Source organism: Mus caroli, unplaced genomic scaffold (genome assembly GCF_978045245.1).
Source record: "Mus caroli unplaced genomic scaffold, Mus_caroli_1 scaffold_4, whole genome shotgun sequence".
In the NCBI taxonomy this organism is placed as follows: domain Eukaryota; kingdom Metazoa; phylum Chordata; class Mammalia; order Rodentia; family Muridae; genus Mus; species Mus caroli.
Window position 1 is genome coordinate 128,426,881 of NW_028227259.1, and position 22,513 is coordinate 128,449,393.

General features: G+C 50.6%; 1 protein-coding gene across 7 annotated transcripts in view; it reads right to left on the reverse strand.

Annotated features, from left to right (window-relative positions):
• The window catches only part of Pitpnm2 (phosphatidylinositol transfer protein membrane associated 2), a 130,796-nt gene extending 109,348 nt beyond the window's left edge, over positions 1-21,448 (reverse strand). For 2 of the 7 annotated variants that reach the window (XM_029477447.2, XM_029477450.2), the window contains exon 1: positions 21,320-21,448. The gene's annotated coding sequence lies outside the window, so the exon portion shown is untranslated. Of the gene's footprint in view, positions 1-19,931; positions 20,877-21,319 lie in introns of those variants that run through there. The other 5 variants (XM_021163830.3, XM_029477452.2, XM_021163835.3 and 2 more) reach the window with 4 other exon arrangements.
• Between the last annotated feature and the right edge of the window lie 1,065 nt (positions 21,449-22,513).

The window sequence follows — 22,513 nt, forward strand, 5'->3', positions numbered from 1 at the left end:
CTGGTGGTAAGATGTCTGGCGTTTGCCCTCGGACCATAAAATGTATCGTTTATCCAAGCTATTTTAGAAAAAAAAAATCAGACCTTCCTATTTTATTGTTTCAATAGTATATATGTTTTAGTTCCATAAATCACAGACATAATCAAATATGTCTTTGGAGTCACGTGCCATGCACAACTTTCTCAATGTTTTACCATATGTTCTTTAAAACAATGAATGAGTGAGCATGTAATTAATGAATAGCAAGGAAAAACATTGGAAAAGTCATGTTCTTTGGATACTAGAAAACTTGAAATCTTATGCTACTAAAGAAGGCGAGGTTACCAACTGGAATGGATTCTGAGACATGAATAAGATTCAGAATATTAAAGGAGATACATACCACTATTGGCGCAATTAATAGCCCTTTACATTGTTTGATTTTTGGCTATCTTAAAATGCTGACGTTTAATACCTGTTTTGAAAGAGCAGAGCAAAGATGGGTGTGGTGGCACACATCCCAGCAGTTGGGAGGTGGAGGCAGGAGGATCAAGAGGTGAAGACCAGCTTAGCTTGAGCTACGTGGAGCCCTGTCTCAACCCTCTGACCCTCATCAAGGAAGGAAGGGAGGGGGAGGAAGGGACTAAAGGAAGGTGAGAGAATGGGAGGGGGACATGAAAAGCAAGAAAATAAGTGGTTCAAATATCTTTGAAATGCATTTTTTGGAACAACATTATTAACTAATTCTGTGAACCTCCTTCTATGATCAAAAAACAAAAACAAACAAACAAACAAACAAACAAAAAAACCCACTAAACAACTCCTGTTAGTTGACTCAATTCTAAGGACTCGCCCAGGATCACGAAATGCCTAGTTGGGGAACTATTGCATATTCACCTCCAACTCCTGTCCTATTCACAGGCTACGAGACTGACTAGCCAGTCATACATAATACATAATATGGGTTTGAAGAAAAACTCTGGCACAGGACCTAATCCTGTGGCAATCATAGTAGCCCCCTGGAGTGTCAGAGAAGCATCCTCTAATTTAAAAAAAGGAAAAAGGTAGAAGTGAGAAATCACAAAACCAATAAAAGAAAGAGAGAGAGAGAGAGAGAGAGAGAGAGAGAGAGAGAGAGAGAGAGAGAAAGGACAAACTAGGGAGAAGGCTAGCCCGTTGAGAAAGGAGGTGTAGGGTTCTAGTGGCATTAGCCTGATAGCCCTGGAGGACACACACTGAACACTCATCTGTGGTCTCAGAGAATAGTCTAGCTTGTGATGAGAGTCATTACCTACCATCCCATACCTCCCTTCAGTCACATGATTTGTCCATCAACTAAGATATCTCCATCGGTCCCTACTAATTAAAAGACAGGTTAAAAAAATGCTTTTGAGAAAGATCAGAAGACGGTTAAGAGATGTGGTGGGCTGGCTGGCAGGCAAGGTGTTCTTGTACAGATGACTCTCTGGCAGTAGGTAGTAATCCACTCAGCTCCTCTCACCTGACTCCCCTGAACACACTGTACACCTTTCCAGACTAAACTGTAGACTTGGGATGCCAAAGGAGGGACCTCGAAGCCAAAGGGATACTCTGAGCCCTACTCTGGGATGGAGCATGGTTTATCTTTCCCAGATTGCATCCATCATCCAGAACTGAGATAATGGATATCTGGCTTCTGTGAGGATGACTTCACAGTACACAGATATGTTCTAGAACATTCTGAGAGACTCATTAGAACTCCACTGGGAGATCTGGAGCGCTCTGCACTACAGCGGCTATTGCATTATCGACGCCCCTGGGTCTGTTGAGATTCTGAGTCCCAAGAGGCAGCTGACCGAACTGCCTGAATGTCACTCTTATTAACTGGAAAATGGGGACCCCATCTCCTGACACCCAAGAGAACAGATGTCAGAGGTCTCTTCCCCACCAGGTTCAGCAACCAGTTTCTGCTGACACACCAGAACACAATGGCAGTTGTTTCCTTATCTTCTCGCTGGCCGCCATATTGTCTGCATGGCTGATCGTCTTCCAGTTTATCTACTTTACAAACCCAAGGCAAGTGTATCCACTTAAAACATTAATTTTTAATTAATTTTTAAAACCTCTTTTCTAAGAGTTATGTGTGCTTCTCTGTTCCAGACAATTTTATTGCTTGAATCTAGACTAGTGACTAATAAAGAGAAGGGTGTGTGCCTTTAAAAGGACATTTACGGTCACTTCGTGTCTCTAGCTGCACCCCCGGGACCCTGCCTGTCTTGCTGCAATGCCCAAGAGCAGCTGCTCCTCAGGTCTGCTCTGGAATCTGCACCAGAGCATTCGGCTGGTTCATGAAGTGGAGTGAGCACTGACGGGGACGTCATCAATGTAGAAGGCTTCACCTGCCCCTCAGTTTCTGTCTTCCAGAGGAAAAAACCTAGCTCCATCAATTGCTTTGCTATCCCTTACCCAAATTATCTGCACGGTTTTGTTTCCTTTTTTTTTTTTTTTTTTTTCATTTAGTAGGTCACCTAATGTTTAATCATCTTTTACATTTATGAGGCTGTAACAAGTCCTGCGCTGGACATTCTACTTGGGAAACCTGGGGAGATGCAAAGAAAGGAAGAAGTCCTGCTGCAGAAGAGAGGAAAGGAGCCCAGGGAAGCCACAGCAGGTGCACAAACACGTACACGCCTGCACACCACGGGGACAGCCAGTAGCCCTTGTGAGCTGATGCACCATCCACCAGGCCCAGTGAGGACTCTAGACATAAATCAAACTAGTCACAGAAGGTTTCCTGCAGGAGGCGGCGCAGATAATAGGGCAAAGAAGCAAGAATGACAGCCTCTGGATTGGAGTTGAGTCTCACAAGCCCCAAGGCATACTTCTTGTCTACACTTTTCTCAGCTGGAAAACAGTGGAAATAATTACAAACGGTAAGGGACCGTGGGCAGTAGCCAGTCAGACTCTACTTGTATGCTGAGGCTGAGGTTCCAAGACAGAGCTGATCTGTCCAAAAGACACAGAGCCATTCTGATCTCCTTGGCTAGAAGGGGAAGGGATGAGAAGCCAGTGAGACTCTGAAGCCATGAATGGAAACGATCACTCTGCAAGTCATGATTCCCTTGGTAAGTGCTGGGGCGCCTGGCCAGAAAAGGGGCCGAGTCTGAGGGTGGTCATCTAGTCTGAGGGCTTATACCTAGGTCAGGAGAAATACACTGCTTAAGCACACAGCATCCGCTGTGCAAGGATAACTGCTCATGTGCGTGCAGCCACTTATCTACCAACCGAAGCTGGGGACAAAGGGTTCTCAACTCAAGTTCATGTTCTCAGAAACACAGCTTTGGACAGAGGGTCCTGGAAGATATAATTAGCTAAGGTGAAGTCACAGTCAACAGGGAAGTGTGACTTGAATCAAGTATGACTTGATTTAGCCCTTATAAGAAAACAGACACAGGGTTTGGCTTTATACAAGTGGTAGAACACATGTCTGGTATATATGAGGTCCCAGGTTCAACTGCCAATATTGCCACAAATTAAAATATAGAACTAGCTTTTGAGCTGGCAAGATGGCTTAGCAGGTAAAGGGACTTGCACCAAAACGGGATGACCTGAGTTTGATCCCCAGGACAAGAAGAATCAAGGTCCCATAAGTTGTCCTCACCTCCACATGCATGCCATAGGATGTACATGCATGTGCACGCACGCATATACAATCAATCAATCAATCAATCAATCCAGTCTAAAACAACCAAAGCAGAAAAACACAATGGGAGCAATCCAGGTGGTGACAAGACAGTGTAGCCACCGTCAGCGGCAGCTAGGAGGAGGCCTAGGTGGGGCGCCTTCTCCCTGGGCTGGGCAGCTTCAGGAAGGATACAGCTCATCCAGGATTTGGACTTCTGTGGGGAATGAAGAGTTGGAGGCCACCCGACTTTTGGCACTTAGTTATGATGCCCCGAGATGCTCACAGTAGGACACAAGAGAATCTAGCTGCTGTAGTTTGCCCTTCAGGGGCTCTAAGAGACAGAGAGAGTCTGGTTCCATGGGGTGGCCCTTCCCTGCCATGATCAATGGTCCCCTCTCTGCTGCCAATCTTGTCTTCCCTGTACCTGAGGTCCTAATGAGAAAGGAAGACTCACTTGGCTGTGACCCCTCCCAGCTGGGGACTCTCTCCCTTGCTCCTTTAAGCCTCAGGCCAAGCAAAAGTGTGAGAGAACCCAAAGGTTCTGAGGGAGCACGAGAGCCACTAAGGGTCTCCCAGCAGGTCTGCAGCAAGGCTCCCCAGGCTGTCTACATCACCCACATCCAGTGTCCCCGCCAGCATCCTGTGCCCCCCAGCAGTGCTATCTTACACCCACTCTGCAGCTGGGGACCCTGGCAGGGGCCGTGGGCAGCTGGCATCTGCTCTTTGAAAAGGTATTTATCTTTCCACTTGCGGAGAGCAAACGAGTGCCATAAAAGGACATGCCCAATGTCAGGTGCAGAAGCGCTCCACAGAGACAGATGTTGTTCACACGGGCAGGAGGCTGCTAACTGCCAGGACTGCCCTTGCAGAAGATCCTGGGGCCCCCTGTGCAGGAGGTCTCAGGCAGGCCACAGATGTGAACACTGTCCCCACGCCTGCATCAACAGTGAGGCATCACGTAGCCCATGAGCACCGGGGGTTCTAAGAACATCTGCTCCAAGCCCCTGAGCTTCAGGTTTCTGTTTGTTTTCTTTCTCTTACCATTTCATCATTTTGAGTTTACAGTCCAGCAGCCTTTAGTGCAAACATAAGGCTGTGCGGCCACGGCTGCTATTCTAGAACATTTCACCATCCACCAAAACAGTTCCCAGCTTCCCTCCACACTGACCCCTGCTAACTACCAGCCTAACTTCCACCTCTAGTGTAGGGGCTGACAGTGCATGGGTCTTGCATGCTTGTCTTCTTTCACTAAACGGGTCCTTTCAAAGCTCCGCCCCTGTGTAGTGTGCTAGCACTCCATTCCTCCCTAAGGCTGCATGCTCCACCGCACGAAGGGACCATGTTCTGTTTATCTGGCGCTGGAAAGCCTAAGCTATACCTCTGGGTTTTGATCTCCGGTCCTACTGCGGACACTGGAGAAGAGTTGCTGGGGCCTCTGCTCTGGCTTCTCACGGGTGGCCTGTGCAGTGGACCCACTGGTCACGTGGTAATTGTTCTCCACAGCTGCGGCAGCATCCTCCATCCCACCAACTCCTCCACATCCTCTCTGACACTCGCTTTACTTTATTTTTAGAGGTTTCAGATCACAGACAAGCCCAAGGCTCTGAACAGATACAGCCGAGAGGATGTGGCTCCATGGCCCACGGTGGCCAGGTAGCCACATTAGACCAGTAACCACTCAGCACAGGACTACGCTGGTGTAGTCAGGAGGATTCATTCAGGTTCCTGCTTTAGGGCTCCCTGGCTGTGTGACATGGGGCAAATACTTTGACTTCTCTGAGCCTCAGCTACTCCCGCTGTGGGAAAGGAGCTCATATAGAAGTGTCACATCTCCCTCGAGCAAGACTGTGACCGACCCTAGGGTCTTCTCATCAAGTTTGTAGGATGACACATAAGAGGTAGGGTGGGCTGATTCCTCACTCCACCTTTGACAGTTAGCACAAAAGGGGTGAGAAAGTCTCCTCTCCGATTGCTTCTCTGCCTTCAGATAGAGAGGACAAAAGAAAAGAAAAGCAAGGGGGGGGGGGAGTCTAGATGTTCTCCTGAGGACAGCCTTAGACACACACACACACACACACACACCACAGAGCCATGTGACCCTCATCCCTCATCATCAAAAACTCAATTTCCCCAATCATGTCATCAGATCCAAGCAAGTAGGGTAAGATTCGTAACCGTGAAGACAGGAAGGGGTAATGAGGTGAAGCAGCCCCCCAAGATCACAGGGCGCCCCTCAAATGGGGTTCCCACTCTTCTCTATCAATCTAGCCAATACAAGAGATAGCTGTGGGCACTGTCCACACACAGGGCCACACCCAGAGACAGCTCTGCGGCAAGCCACTACTCTATCACTGCACCTGCCTCTGTGGTGTGCCAGTTTCTTCCCTCCCTATCTCTCCCACTCCCTCAGGGGGGTTGGGGAGGAGTGGGGGGGGTGTTCATGCTGACCACGGTCCTGACTGAGAAGCCCCAGGAAGGAAGCAGCTCCCAGCCCTCTCTGCGAGTGGAGGCATGTATCCTTATGGGCCACTAGCTGATATCTCCATAGTGACAGAGTGACACAGGCAGCGGGGGCTAAAAATAGCACCTCTACCTGATGAAAGCCCTGCCTGTCCAGTTCCGGCTGGGCTGCGTGGGACTCTGAAAAGCCTGGGGACCAAGATCTCCACAAGAGAGGCCCTTAGGCCATTAGAAGGGCAACAGCACAGTCAGCTCCTCCTGGGACGAAGCTCAGCCGAGGTCCTGAGCTAATAGGCTCTGTGTGGGTGGCCCCTGGAAGGCCTGCAGTCACCGGCATTCTTGTTCTTGTGCAGGCAAACTCCCCTGCTCAGCAGGCCAGCCCAGCGCAGGGCTCCTCGCAGTGAGGGGGACACCTTGACAATGAGAAGCCCTCTCTCCCCAGCTGTGCTCGGTGACAGGCTTCTCCTCAACAGTCACACAGTGCTCCGGGCAGATCCTGAAGGAAGCCAGCCCAGCAGGCTACTTAGTAGGTTACCCCAGACTTGTCCAACCCCAAAATGGGCACTCAAAGTGGTAAGGTGCCCTAAACAGTAGGTCAGTGCAGAGCTCAGAGCAGGGCAGCCAGCATTTGAGACCAGGAGGCTGGGGACCTTGGGGACATTGCCTTCCCCTGAGCCTAAGCATTCTCTCCTCTACAGTAGGCCGGCTTCAAAGGCAACTGTGTGGCAACGTGAGGACATGGCATGGTGCACACAAATGGCACAAAAAGCACACGGTGCCACGCCTGGCAGGACTGAGAGAGGGTGTGTTATGATACTGGGTTAGCCTGGAGACCCCTGTCTACTGGACGCTGCCAGGTCAGCCAGAGCATGGCACACAGACACCAAGCTTAGCCTGCTCCAGAACAGCCCAAAGGTGAAAGAGAGAGAGGTGTCTTGGACAGAACCTTTGCCAGTGGCCAATCAACAGCTTCGTGTGTCACTAAACACCAAACAAGGGGTGGGTACAAGGCTCAGCGCTACCTTTGCCTCACAAGGCCGTGCCCTCCACCATCCTCCTGAGGGCAGGGAAAGGGGTTTTGGGTTTTTGTTTTTTTGTTTTTTTTCAATGTTCATAGTCAGGAAATACTACTTTTCATATGTCTTCTAAAACTGATTGATTATTTAAAGCCATTTTATTTAGTTAGTTTTAATTTTATTTTTTATATATGGGCGTTTTGCCTAAATGTATGTCTGTACCCCCTGTACATACATGGTGCCCTCAGAGCTAGAAGGGGGCACCAAATCTCCTGAGACTAGAGGTGCAGATGGTTATGAGTCACCTTGTGGGTGCTGGGAATGGAACCTGAGTCCTCCAGAAGAGTAACCCGTGCTCTTAATTGCGGCATCTCCCTAAGTCCTATTTAAAGCCTTTCAAGGGTGATTGAGAAACACTCTCAGAGACTACTTCACATGGGCTCTGTCCCAGATTTTCACACGTTACAGACTTCAGTTCCATGTCATCAAAGCTTTCTGCTTGTTATAAACAGCCCCCTATACTCCCACCCCACCCCCACTGGCACCCACCGTTCGTTCACTCTGGTTCTCTGAGCCTGGCCTCTCGGTACATTTGCCTCGGTGGGATCCTGCAGTACTTTCTTATGACTCACTTGCTTCAATTAGCATAATGACCTCAAGTTAATCTGCATGGTCCTATATCACATATCCATCTTGAGGCTACACGCTTTATCTACTGACAGACCGTAGAACTATCTGACTTTTAAATTGTCCCTGTAAATTTACCATGACTGTATATTACTTTGAATTTTTTTTTTAATGATTTAATTGTGTGTCTATCTAGGGGTTGCGTATGTGTAGATAAGTGTAGCTGCCCAGAGAGGCCAGAGGTGGCTGATCCTCCTGGATCAGGAATATAGCAGGAGAGACCACTGTGGGCACTAAGAATTGAATGAGTCTTCTGCAAGAGCAGGGAGTGTTCTTAACCACCACGCTCTCTCTCCAGCCCTGGGAGTTTTTTTTAAACTAGTAAATAAATAAAATTTTAACCTAGGACCAAAGGAAGCGACCACTTGCTCCTCCCTCTTGGATGCCTCCTCCCTCAGGCTCAACCTGCCACTCCATCTGTGTGACCTTGGACAGAGCTGCCCTCTTGTATGTAATCTGCCACATGGATTCCTAACCTGACTATGTTGTGGTAAATCTACAAACAGCCTGAAAATTCTCCAGGAGAGCACGGTAAGTACAACCAGCCAGTCTGAGTTAATCATTAGGGCTCTGTAACCACGAATGGGAAACACAACTGGCCGACTGGCCACTGGTAATGGACTTCCCAGGATGCTTGTTCCTCCAGCACAAGGACGGTTAATTAGGGCAATGAAAGCAAGGGTGACTCTGTAAATTCCAGACTGACTTCCTGCTCCTACTCAGCTCCCTCAGGCAAGTGATGTCATGTCATTCTCTTGGCTACCTTTCCTGAGCACCAAAGGACAATGACCCAGGGAACATGTGTCACCTGTGTTCCTTACCATTACCTGCTGGGAATCAGTAGAAACTCAGGCCACTGAGAGCCAAGACACCTGCCTCCTTCTGCACCTTGCTCCGGGTCCTTAGCATGCATGGGAAGGAGCCTCCATAGGTCCATGTCATAAGTGAGACCCTCAGAATGTTCTGATGGTGAGAGTGAGACCCACCAACCTTCACACCTGTGACATAAAAACCTGTATACGCCCTATCAGGGTGACAGTGCACACACAAGCTACCCTCATAGACCTTCTCCTGTCCAGTATCCCTAGAGGGGGAGACAGAAGCCAAGACAAGGGAGGTGTGATTATCAAAGGCCACCCACCTCCAGCTCTTGGCTTCTTGGCCAAGTATGATAGTCTCCTTGTGGTTGTTGTTTTGGGGTTTGTTTGTTTTTCAAGACAGAGGGGCTTTGTTTGTTTTTCAAGATCGAATTTCTCTGTGTAGCCCTGGCTGTCCTGAACTTTCTCTGCAAATCAAGCTGGTGTTGAACTCATTAATCTGCTTGCCTCTGGCTCTTGAGTGCTGGGATTAAAGGGGTGCACCACTACCTGGCTCATTTTCCAACTAGAAGTAAACCAAGGCCAAAAATCTCACTGACCCAGAAACTTCCAAACAAAATGTGGCCTGTCTATCCAATGTTGTTCACCCCTAAAAAGATAGGCAATTCTGGTATATACATACTATAAGTGACCCCTGAGGCCATAACACCAAGTGAAAGGTTAGAGTCTCAAAATGAGGCATGATGCCACCAATGTGACATCCCTAATAGTATTATATCCATAAACGCAGGGGACAGACTAGTTACCAGGTTCTGGGAAGGAGGGAGAGGAACTGTTTAATGGGGACAGAGTCTCAGCACAGGAAGATGCTGCAGATGAATAGCAGGGATGGCTGCACAGCCACCTGAGTGTTCTTATGGCTGTTACACCCTACACTTAGAACGACCAGAGTGATGGATTTTATATTGAGCGTATTCTGTCACAGGAAAAAAGGACATATGTACAACCTGGTGGCGCTGAAGATATGATGCTGAGTGACAAAGAAGCCAACCACAAAAGGTCACACATCATGTGCTTCTATTTACAGAACATGTCCAGAGTAGGTGACTATGGAAACAAAAAGCCCATTCAAGTTTGCCAGGGGGCTGGAGGAGAATGGGGGTTGTCAGTGGGTATGGGGTTCCCCTTTTAGGGGGTAGAGTGTTCTGGAATGAGAAAGAGGATTGATGTAGTACTAAATGTCGCCAGTTGTAGACTTCCAAAGTGTCTCCCCCTCTGAATGCCGCCATGCTTCATCACATGACCTTCCCTGGAGGAATGGAAAGAGAAGAGGCATCTATTCTGCCCACACAGAGAGGGTGCCAATGGAAGGATTCCACACAACCCAGCCTGGTGTCCTAAAGCAATCACTGGGGTTATTCACAAGATCGTGGATGATTCAAAGGCAGCTCCACCAGTGAGAAGCCCACTGGGCACCAATACCACTGAAGAGTCAACTACACCTGCTGCATGGACAACTCACCAAAAGATGTGCCACTGAAGGCAGTCTCACTGTGCAGTGAACAGCAGCAACCCTACCCAAGAGCACTACCTCCTGAGTTAGCCTTCCGATGGGGAGGGAGCAGTGAGGAGCCCTGAAGGCTGTGAGCAGCAGCAGCAGCAGCAGCAGCACACCATGGGTCTGCCCACTCCCAGGGGATGTGAATAGATACAATCTCAGAAAGACCTGGTGTCAGAAGCAGAGCAGTGATCACGTTCAATATGAGTCTGAAGCTTCATAGCACACTGAGTTACAAGGAGGACACCCTCGCACTGCCACACTTCTTCTGTGTGGAAGGTTCCCCTACTGCCTCTCTTCCATTTTCTTCCCAGCCCCTCTCTTGAGCTTCACATGCCTCTGCCTTGCGTTGCAGCCCACTCCAGCTTCTCTGGGTCCAAAGGCTGGGACCCTGGATTTTTAAGTGCTCTGTTGAGGTCCAGGGGGAAAAAAAGAAACAGGCAATCTACAATCTGGGAGAACAGGTGGGCCTAGTCCCTAAGGCTCTGCTTCAAGTTCTGAACCAGCCCAGATACTCAGAATAATATACCAGCAGCCTGTCCTATCCAACTGGACATTTGGACCCCAGGAGCTAAACCGTGAGGCCAGCAAGGCAAGTGTGACTTGGAATGGTCAGGGAAGCCTCTACACCCTAAGCAGGTTCTGCTGCTCCAAACGCACTGCCTGGGCATGCAGGGAAACACCCAACTCCTGCCTAAGGGGCCTGTCCCAGTCTGCTTTCTATCGCTGTGATAAATAGCACAACCAAAAGCAACTTAGGGAGTGCGGTGGTATGAATAAGCATGACCCCCCACCATGGGCTTGCTCGTATCTGAAAGTTTAGCCACCAGGAAACAGCACTGTGTGAAAGGGTTAGAAGGACTGGAGGAAGTGTGTCTCTGGGAGTGGGCTTCTGTGGATCAGGACGCAGCTCGTGGCCTCTGCTCCAGCCCTTCCCCACATGCTGCCATGCTCTTTGCCATGATGGTAGTGGACTAAAGCTCTGAAACTGTAACCTAGCCCCCAACTAGAAGCTTTCTCTTACAATGGCTGCCTTGGTCTACTGCTCTTCACAGCAACAGACCCCCGGCCATGTCAGGGAGGAAAGGGTTATCTCCACTTACGGCTTCCATTGTGAAGGAAATGCAGGCCAGAAACTCAAGCAGGAACCTGGAGGCAGGCACTGAAGCAAAGGCCATGGAAGAATGCAACTCACTGGTGTGCTCCTTCTGGCTTCCTCTGCTAGCTTTCCTATCTACCCAGAACCATCTGCCCAGGAATGGCACTGCTCATGGGGAACTGGCCTTTTCAAACCAGTCAAGGAAATGCCTCCTCCAAGACTTGACGGAGGCCAGTCTGACGGAGGTCATTCCTCCATTTAGATTCTCTCTTCTCAAATGACTCTAGTTTGTGTCGCGTTGATAAAAAGCTAAACAGACAAGGCTCGAGTCTACAGTTCCTCATCACCTGTTTCAGCAGCCACAGACCCTTGAGTGCCTCTGCTCAGTAGCCTCTAAGAAGCCAGGTCTAGCTTCCTCCTCTCCTAACCGGCTTCCCACAACATCTTCACAACACCTTGGGTCCTGTGCTTTCTCTAAGGAGGAAGAAACCAAGACGACTAGACAAGCACAGGAGAATGACGGGGTTGAGGACCCTGGCTCCAGAGGTCTACACACCCCACCTGAGTCAGCCCCATGGCACTCAGAACCTTTATAAAGTCCCACCTTACCTCCTGCAGAAAGGAGGCCACATACCAGAATCCCTTGTCCTACTGTGTCTTCTCTTTAGGGTAGGAAAAAACCACTTACTCCCAATTAACTCATCTCCCAGGACCTCTAGACCCACACCTCTAGACCAGGACCTCTGACCTCCAGCAATGTAAGCCTAGAGAACTAAACAACAGGATCAGGACTGGCCTCCAAACTCCATAAACAGAGAGGATCCTAGTGCATGCGATCCTATCTCAGGGAATCTGCTGTCAGGCTCCAAAGTCCTCTGGCTTTTTGGAAAGCAAAAAATTCAGACCAAACAGAAAAGGAATTCTATTTCCCTCTTAGAGGGAAAAAAAAAAAAAAAAAGCACGAAAAGAAGCAAGACACACAAACTCAAACTTCGAAGTTCTTTGTACTGTTTAAGTCACAACCAGATACGAAAACACTGGCAGATTAAAAGCAATGACAGCATAACCCACGGTTTGGTCACTTACAGCAGTGTGACGCAACACAAATAGGTACATGAGGAATGGGGACCTCCTTATGCCTGGAGTCTGAGCCAGCGGCTAACACACTGAGGGCTGGGATTGAAATCGTAAAACAGCATGGGCAAAGCATGACTGAGTACCCACCGGTGACCTCAGTGCCCTCAGTGACCACAGGTCTTGGGGCAGTTTCGAATCATGCCAAGGCATCACATAAAGGTAGAGAATCAGCGAGTGGTTCCTTACCACTGCTCCCCAGAGAGGCCCAAGATACCAAATCAGCACCAAGCCACTCTCCCAGGCACTCCAGCTACAGCCCCTCACCGTGTGTGCGACAGGGGAGGGGGCAGATCTGGGTTCCTTTGTGGTTGGGTTCCCAGGAAAGAGAAGAGCAGCAGCCTCCTAGAGGAATCTCCACAGTAGGAAATCTGGAGCCCTGAGTAACCTGGCGGGTTATGGTCCAGCTGCTACCTGCATGAACTCAAGTAGCAGTCACACCACGCCAGACCAGCAGCACAGCCTCTGGCGAATGGGGCATCTCAGATTTTATGAGCTGACCTGGAGTTCAGCCCTTGAGTGCTAATCCCACCCCACTGTCCTGTGCCCAGCCCTATAATCCCAGGGCTTCTAGGACAGGGGATGCCACTGCTCCCTGTGGAAAGGTCAAACTCTTGTATTTTCCCAGTCCTCCTTTGGGGCTCTCCTATTTATTTGACTCTAAATTCCTCCCCTCCCCTGGCCTCCCACTGGAAAGTCAGAACATTCTTCAGGAAAGGGCTGGGTCGGGTAGGAATAACCAACGTGAAATGAAAAAAAGCTAGTGAAGTCAAGAAACGTGACTCTCCGCTACCCAAGGAATGCAGGACGAGCAGCAGCGGTCAGCGGTCACTGCCGTGAACTCACGACGCTTCTGTGTGTCACCCACCGCTGGGAACTGACATCAATCTGGCGCTCTCAGACGCTATATCGGCTGCTCTGCTCGCTAATGGCAGGAATCTGTGACACACATCCCTTGCCACCCCCAGCAGCCAGTGCTCAGGCTCTGTGGCGCCTGAGTGTAAATTAGCAAACTCCTCACTACCTTAATACAGATCGTGCTCTGGGCCAATTAAAAAAGCTACTTCAGGACTATGCTTTGTTGTATTGGAAAATGTCAAGCACGGGGGAACATGCAGTCTTAGGTGACGCATGTCCAATTGATGGCTGAGCAAGGGAGAGTGCTTTCGGAACTCTAGAGGCTTTTGTTATTAATGGTGTTTTAGTGTTGGGTTCTTAAACACATCAAACAAATTTCCTTAGACTGGTAGTTACTGACTGCCACAGGGGAAGACTGCGGGCCTCCCACCTCCCAGATGGTCCAACCACAATAAACGTTGGGCCTGTCAGATGCACAACACTGACGAACTAATTGAAATATGCTGCAGAGAGCAAACCCCAAATAAACGTGAAATCACTGCCTCCCTGTGCTATAGCCCACCGCGTGTCTGGCCAGCCCTGCTGATTGGAGTGCCCCCCTCTCCACACCGCCAAGCCTCGCTGATGTGCGCTTTTCAAAAGACTTAAATGCTTTTTTTCAGTGTGATTACCCAAGTGAGAAAAAGTCTAATTGCAAAAAACGTTTGCTTTTTCTTCCCCATTGAAAAGAAAAAAGAAAATCCAAGAGTCAGTTCTTACAAAGTGGCAAGAAAAGCAATTATGGCCTTGGGCAGAGGAAGGGAAGTGTGTGCTGTCCTCAGGAGAGATAGATAAGCAGGGCCTGACCACGGGCAGCCCCACCCCTGGGCCAAGGGGAACTGCGGCTCCTGAAGGACACAAGAATGTCCACCCAGTCCTACTCAGTACCCACTTCTGACAGGACTCTCATGTTCCCTTAAGTCCTCCTCAGAGGACCAGGAGTTATAGGACCTGATGCCCAATCCTAGGAGGAAAACACTAGGAAAGAGGAACAGCCTGGGTAGACCCAGGCAAGAAAGGTCCTTGTCGGGAGCCACTCTCAAAGCAAGCCCTGGGGATTAAGAGCAGGAGTGATCTGGAGACCCATGAACTTTGAATAGGAGTCCAGAGCATCTTTGGGAAGATTCAGTTGTGAGCCTGAGTTTCAGAAACTCAAGCTTGGCCTGAACACCTCCTTGGGAAAACCACTCCTTTAGGAGGTGAAAGCCCGCCCGCCCTCGACAACTTGTAACAAGGGTCAGTTCTGTCACAGGCGGGGGCTGGGCTGCTGTTATCTCATGTGTGAGTACCTGGTCCCTCTCTGCTTTTGGAGAAGGGAAATAGGCCCTGTCCAACAGAAAGTGGGACTTTCTGGAAGAAGGAAAGAAAAGGGCAGATAGGCCTCCTTTTTTCAGCATCTATGATAACAAGCACACATGAGAATCTGCCACCAGCCAGGTCCTGAACTCCTAACCTTCATTCACCAAGCACAGGCTATGTAGCAGCAAGATCCCTGAGGTGGACAGATTTCCAGGATGTCGGGGCCACCATTATTGGGAGACTGCATACTTGTAAATGCATTTAGTCACTAAGACCTACTTCTCGGGCTGGAGAGATGTCTCAGAAGACTTGGGTTAGACTCTCAACAGCTACGTCCTGATGTGGAAACTTGAGGGTGCTTTGGAAGGTTGGTTGGGTGGTGTTTTGCTGGGGCAATCACTGGAAGGAACGTTTCATTCAAGTGGACATAGGTGTGAAAGGCTCAGGCTGACTCCTGACAGAACGTTTCCCTGAAGCAGACACAGCAGAGAGGACGTTCTGCTAAAACACAGGAAAGGAGACGTGGTGAAGGACTCTCTGCTAACGACAGGCATATGTAGGTCTGCTTTACATGGATACTTGAGCTGCATTTGTCGGAACTCCAAAGAGAGAAAAGCACACCAAGAAACTTCTGGTGGTGTGCTGCAGTTTGTTGCCGCTTCCAAGGCCCCGTGCTGACAAGGCCCATGCTGAGACAAGACACATGCCGAGGCAAGAGCCATACTGAAATAAGACACGTGGAGGACATGAGATGGTTGGAGGGTACAACTAGGACTCCACGGAGTGACAGAGACTGAGCTTGGCTTACTGGGACAGTTAATTGTGCAAGGCTTGTGGGTCTCTCATCTTCACTGATCTTTGCTTCCCTGAGAGAGACACAGTCAAGAACTTCTCCTGGTGTTCCTGTCAGTCACTCCTACTGGCTCCAGACGAGACTGAGGCCTGGCTGTCCTACTAGGTCCTGTCACCGCTGTTGCTATCCCGACTCTACTGAGCTGGACTGCTTGTGTACCCTCAAGGTGGATGGAGCTGCTGCTGCCTGCTAACCTGTGAACTAAACTGCCAATTTCCAGACAACACAAATGGGAGTTGCTCCAAAGAACCTTTCTAAACAGGCCCACTTCCCCTGTATCTTTCTTTTCCACTACCTCTGGTGGGTGGTTGGTTACAAGGGAGGTTAAAGCATTTTAAAAACCATCATTAAAAATAAGATTTAAAAGAATTAAAGTTACAGTGTCCCGTTGGCTCAAAACTACCTGCAACTCTGCTCTCAATGCCCTCTTTTGGCCTCCTCGGGCACAGGACACATGTGGCCATACAGACGGACACACACAAACATAAGTAAAAATAGCTTGGTTTGTGTTTGTTTTTTGTTTTTTAAAGAGAAAGATCTATTTGTAACTCCTAATCAAGGCTCCAAATGTCTTCAAGGTCATTTACAAACTTCTACAGATGGCGAACATGGCCTGCCTGATATTCGGGTTTCCCACTGAGGAGCAAGGTGATAGTCCACCGTCTGTCTCTGCTCTCATACTGTAAATGAGTGCCCTTCTATGATTGGTTCAGCGCCACATTGTTTTGCATGTCTGTGAGTTCTGTTGATCTTGTTGTTCAGAATGTCTCCAGCACGGGGCTGAAGCACTTGCCTGGAGACCCTGAGCACGGGTTATGACGTGCAAAGAAAATGCGTATCAGATGAGCTCCCTGGTTCAGGCCTGAGCCACAGTGAGGTGAATGTCAGTGAACCAGCGATACATCCTAAGCCAGATGTCTTCTAATAGAAATACACATTAAATAAGTTGATGTGCCCAGTGATTGATGAAAAGATCTATGAACAGATGCTGCCAGGAACCTAACCCTTTACTCTCCTAAGCAAAGGTTCAACGTCCGCCAGTTTAGGGTCCAGTGTGACTTTGGACAACAAAGGTACTTTGACTAGGACATCTCAACTGTCCAGGTAACCACGATGCACGATGGATTCTCCTCTTACAGCAGTGGTCCCTCTACCGGGCCAGTTGTTTCCATGCCTGCAGATGGTCCAAACATCCAACAGGGGGTGGGGGAGCAGTGAGAGCTTCAGCCCGGAGTTCAGAATCCACCTCTGGGTCTCCCCTGCTGTACTGTACCCATGATTCCCTGTTCTCTCTCCACAATACAGAGACGGGGTGGCAGAGGGCGGTGACTCCGGAAGAAAGCTGTGTGGAACAGGCAGGACTTCAGGAAGGAGCTGGCGCTGTGGCACTTCTTCGTCAACGTTGTCATTTCCCAAGGTTGTAGCTTGGGGTTTTGATTGTTACCGGATCCCTGCCTGCTACTGTTGGTTAACTTCCATTCTGTCCTCTGGCAAGGGCAACTGTGGCTATGAGTAATTTCAGCAGACGTCAGCCATGAGCCTCTTCACAGCTCTGTGTCCACACCATAAAGGTTTAGCTGAGGTCTATCCCAGTGTTTGCTGGGCTGGGCCTAAGGAAGTCAGTACCTTCTACTCATTAGCAGACGAAGTGTGGCCACCAGCAGACTCAAAGGCCTGAAGACGACTCACTGTCAAACAGGAACCAGGCTGATAGTGTGGTCCTGGGACATCCCTTCCTCTCATTCCTAACAGCAGCCCCCAGCCCACCTCCTGCATCATCAGAGGAGGTTTCCACCAGCTTCCCCCATCAGGTTTCAGAGCAGTTTCCCACTCCTTGGCCCAGAAACCCTGCTCTGATAGAGTCATGGGAACGTCCCTAGAGTTTAAACAAAGCCCTATATATGTCTTTATCATTGTATGGCTGCTCAAAGTCCCACCTAACCACCATTCCCTCCATTGCCTGGCCCACCCCATACATTTCCTACTAGAATGGAATGCATCCTTTAAACTATAAGCCAAAAAAAATCTTTCGTCTCTTAAGAAACAATTCTCCGAATATAGCCCTCCTGGGAAGCCACCCCTTGGGGGGTGGGGGGGGACTTTCTTCAAACCACACTACGAGTCCGCGTAAGCATCAAGTGAGATGCTATTCACCATATCCAATTCACATCTGTCCACTGTTGTGGAGAAATTTATTGTGATGACTCACATATTATATACAGATCATGTAGGTGCAATGGCACATACCTTTAACCCTCGCGTTTGGTTGGCTGGGGCAAGAGGATCTGAGTTTAATCCCCGGAGCCCATATAAAAAGCCAAGCATGGTGACGCATGCTTGTAATGCCACCACTGGGGAGGCAGAGACAGTGGGAATCTCCAGGGCTCACCAGGCCAGCCAGGCCAGCCTACTCTGCAAGTCTCTAGCCAATAAGACACCTTATCTCAAAATACTTCTCGGGTAGAAAGCACCTGAGAAGTGACAACTGAGATCCTCTGATCTCCACGTGCAACGCACGCGCGCGCGAGCACACACACACCCATCCATCCATCCATATGCCCACATCAACACATACATGAAATCTGTTTATAAGACTATAAACAGATTAACACACAGAGACAGACAGACAGACAGACAGACAGACAGACAGACAGGCAGTAAAGTAGAACTAAGTATGCAGACTCTAAGGTATAATTGCCATGGGGATAGTGTGCTATTGCATGCTGAGTGTTTCATGAGGAAAATGATAATCAGTAGCAAAACCAAAACCAAAGCCAGCGTGGTTAAGGCAGAAAGAAGTGGTATAGATCCTAGCAGAGTCTCATCAAATCAGCTGATCCTTCTCTCTCTCAGCTTCTTTCTCTGGAAAAATGGGAGGTTCAGGGACAATAGCAGGTACTGTGTGCATGTGTGCATGTGTGCATGTGTGAGCCATTACACACTGGAGCTCAGAGGACATAAACAGTCACCGCCTTACCCATTCTCCTCCTTGGCGTCACAGGAAAAGCAGCCTAGTTTCCCAGGGAAGACAAAGTGTGCCTGTCCCTAAACTCTAAAGAAAAAAAAAAAAACCACCAGGACTGGAGAGATGGCTCATCAAGTGAGGTACTGGCTTCTCTTCCAGAGGACCCAGCTTGAATTCCCAGCACCCACAAAGTAGCTCCCAACCCTCTGAAACACCAGTTCTGGCCTCTGTGGGCACCAGGCACGCATATGGTGTACGGATATGCCTGCAGGCAAAACACCCATACATGCAAAGCAATTTAAATAAACCTTTAAAAAGAGAACCACAAACATTATTTTCCATATGGAACATTGTAAGAAGCTGTCAACAAATGGGTTGACCTCAGACGAGGTTTTAGAACAAATCAGATCAGAATCTGTCCTGGCTCTATTTGAAAATATCCCTGGATATCCAATAAAGGCTTAATAAGTATCAATAACATGACCTGAAAGTTACTATTAAGTAATGTGGGGGTTACTGCGTGCAAAGGATTGATTGATCTCTCCTGAGCAGAGCTGAGATCTGAGCTGCGGCTACCTGATGGCTTCCTTGGGGTGGTCTTCCTGGTCATCAACGTCACCCTCTCCTGCCGGTGGCAAATGGCACTGCCCGCGAGCCTATCCTTGCCCTCCCTTGCAGAAGCACATAGTTCCTGGGCTCTTCCCAAAGCAGCAAGACAGCGATCTTGAAGCAGCAGGTGCTCTCTCTGCTAATCTCTACAAATAACTGCACATACTTCATTACTGGCTCTTCTTAAAGATGAAGCTGGGAAGCCTCAGCGGCATGGGCTGTTTAGGAAATCTGCCTGGTAGTAAGAGAGCCCTCTGGATAGAGAAGAAGGCAGCCTGAGAGAGAAGGGACTGCGCGAATATGAAATATAACAAAGGAGGGCTCTTGGTTATCTCTCACGCTGTCTAGACAATTTTCCCTAAGTGCCTGTTGGGTGTGAAGCACCGGGGGACAGAGGAATAGGATTTAGCCCCGACCATCTGCGAAGTGACGGTCTTAGCAGAGGCCTGTGGAAACAGAAGCCTTCTTTCACCTGGGAACTCCAGATTAGGCCAGCTCAAAGATTAACCTCCTCCAGTCAAGGCCGGGGAAGACAAGACTGGCTCAGTCTCCTGCAGGGAAGAGGGGAAAAGGCACAAGGAGACTTGGCTCAAGGGAACCTGGAGGGCTGGAACTCAGGAGTGTGACCAGTGACACATCGGAAGGGAGACGGCGAGAATAAACAGAGATAAACATGGAATTTTAGATTCTATAAGAAACAACCAAGACCAAGAAAAGCCACTCAACTCTCTAACTCACACAGCAAGTTTAGCGAAAGGCAAGCACAGCACCCAGCCCCCCTGGATACCTCAACTCCCATTCTCTACCCTGAACCTCTCAAGTATTCCCAGGAAGGGAAGAGAAGGGAAAGCTAGCTGCCCATGCAACATTTACCACCTAGAGAATCGACCTACCGCCAGGCCTTGGTCATCTCCACAGCAGGGAATGTGCTGTCCCAGTCATTTGGCAAAGTCACTCCCTCCGAGAGCAGCCCTTCCAAGTCATTGTGTTTCTCTGCAGTGGGAGTGGTCTGTGCACCTATTACAAACCCAGAACGCGGTTTCTTCACAAGAGAAAAGAATTTGACCACAGCAGTCCAGGAACCAAAGCTCAGGGGGGCAAGTGTCAGGAGAAACTCTGCTCCTGGGGATGCGGGCTGCACACAGTGGGGCTGACCACAGTGGGAGCCCCTACGCGAATCAAACTCCACCTAGGAGCATACAAGCCACCCCAAGGAGTTAAGCTAGGCACAAAAGTATCGAGAAGGCAGAGATAAGAGTCACACTGATAAAAAGGCTGTAGGGAGTTCAAAGCAGAGATGGGAGCCCAGGGCTGGGTGGTGGCGACCATACATTTACTTCTTGAGGGAGAGGCTACCCTATCTGTTGGGGTGATTCTCAGATGGGGCAGAGGTGAAAACTGGTATGCTCAGTTATGGTCTCTTGAAGAATCCAGTTTGGGGAGGCAGGTAGGCCTAAGAGTTTCAGAGATATAGAGGAGAATAAAGGGAGGAATCCCGGGATTTCAAGGCGGATGCAATAAGGCTACTTTAAAGGGGCATAAAGCTAGAGGCCTGGCCTTCAAATGGCATTTGTACAGAATTTTTACTTGGGATGAGCATTTAGGATGAGGGAGATGGTAGCTGTATACACCGGGGGAAGGGAGCATTTAAGTTTCCCTCTGGCTAGCCCCCCTTTCGGTCTTTTCCATGATAGGAAGGAATGTGGGGTCGGTGGGAAAGGAAGTCGCCGCCCTGCGCTGACATTAAGAGTCTAGGATCTCTCAGGACCTCTGGAAAGGGAGCTTTGGGATGGAAAGGGGCCACACCCCATCCTTAGGCCCCAATGCCCACCCAGTGTGGCAAGACTGCAGGGATGTCCTGCTGTATGGATGCAGGAGAAACCCTGAGCACGGCTCAGCCCGGCACTTCCTGCCAGCTCCAGAGAGTGGGGGGTCTCCTGGGACAAGCCTTGCCCTGCCAACACACCTGCCCCTTGACCCGCTGTGACACTTGTCCTTTGGGGGAGGGGAGGCGGGGAGGAGGAGGTCCCCCACAGCCAAGCAATCGAGGACTCAGCATTAACAGTCTGAACGGGGAGGGGACGGTCACTAAACGACACCCGGGGCCGGGATCCCACGCCTCACGCGCTTCTCCCAAGCGGCGTCTCGAGGGCCCGACAAGCGGGACAGCAGGCCGCGCGCGCGCACGGTTGCCCGGCACTGCGGGCTCCCCCGGCCCCGGAAGGGCTGCCGCCCTCCCGCCCGTCCTCCCGCGCGTCCTCCCGCCCGCTCGCTCACTCACCCGCTCGGCGGGCCGCGCTCCGAGCTCCTCGGCTGTCGCCTCACGCCGCGTCCCGGGCAGCGCGGGCCCCACGGCCCCGGCCGGGCCGGCTGCACCCCGTGGCCCCGCGCGCCCCCGCCGCCAGCTGGCCCCGCGCGAGCGTCCGGACGGCGGCGGGCATGCTCCGGGACGGCGGCGGTGGCGGCGGCGCACGTGCTGGCGCGCGACTCGGGCCGCCGGCCGCGGTGGCCGCGGTGGCCTTCGGTGAGCGCGGGCTTGACGGGGGGACGCGGGCCGGGCCGGGCCGGCTGGAGCGCTCTGAGCCGCGGCGCCACCGCCGTGCCCCCCACGCGCCTCAGCGGCCGCTGCCTCCCGCGCGCGCCGGTCCGGCTCGCATTCCCTCAGTGGCGGCGGCGGCAGCGGCGGGCGGCGCCTCTTCAGGCCGCGCGGGGGAGCGGCGGGGGCGCGTCGTGGAGGAGCCGGGCCGCCCGCCGCCGCCTGCGCCGGAAGAGCCGCTCCGATTCTGGCCCCGCACTGCCGAGCCCGCGCGCGGGAGGAGGGCCAGGGGCGACCGCGCTCGGGGAGGCACCCGGGGAGCTGGCGGCGGCTTCGGGGTTTTGTTTTTTTTTTTGGATTAAACTCCTCCGGAGACGGGCGACACTCTTAGGGAACAAGGAGTGGGGAAAGCCACGGGGCGCTGGGAAGACTAGGGGCGGGCAGGCCCCGCGCTGGGTCCTTGTGGAAACCCGAGGTCTCTGCCTCCTGCCGTAGAGTCCTTTGCACAAGACTCCCGGCGAGAAAAAGTGAAAAAACGCCCGCTGGCCATCAGCAGAGGGAGGGGTGGCCGCCCAACAGGGTGTGCAGCTCAGGTCCCCACCTCCCAGACTGCAGGATCAGGTCCAGAACAAGCTTCACCCCCATGCTCTTCTCCCATAGGACGCGCCGGTTGTCACATTAAAAGACCAAGAGGGTCCTTGGTGAGACTCAAAAAAAAAAAGAAAAAAAAATGCCAAGGTTTTTTTGTTTTGTTTTGTTTGGTGGGTTGCACAATGACAGTCCTGTTTGTTAAAACTTGAAGTCATGGAACTAAGAAAAGCAAAAAAATCTAACACCTAGTGATGATTACCATATGGACAAGAGAGACAAGCCCACTGCTTGTCACTGGACACTGCCCCCAAGATAGTATCCAGACAAAGCGAGGGAGCAGAGGACCAC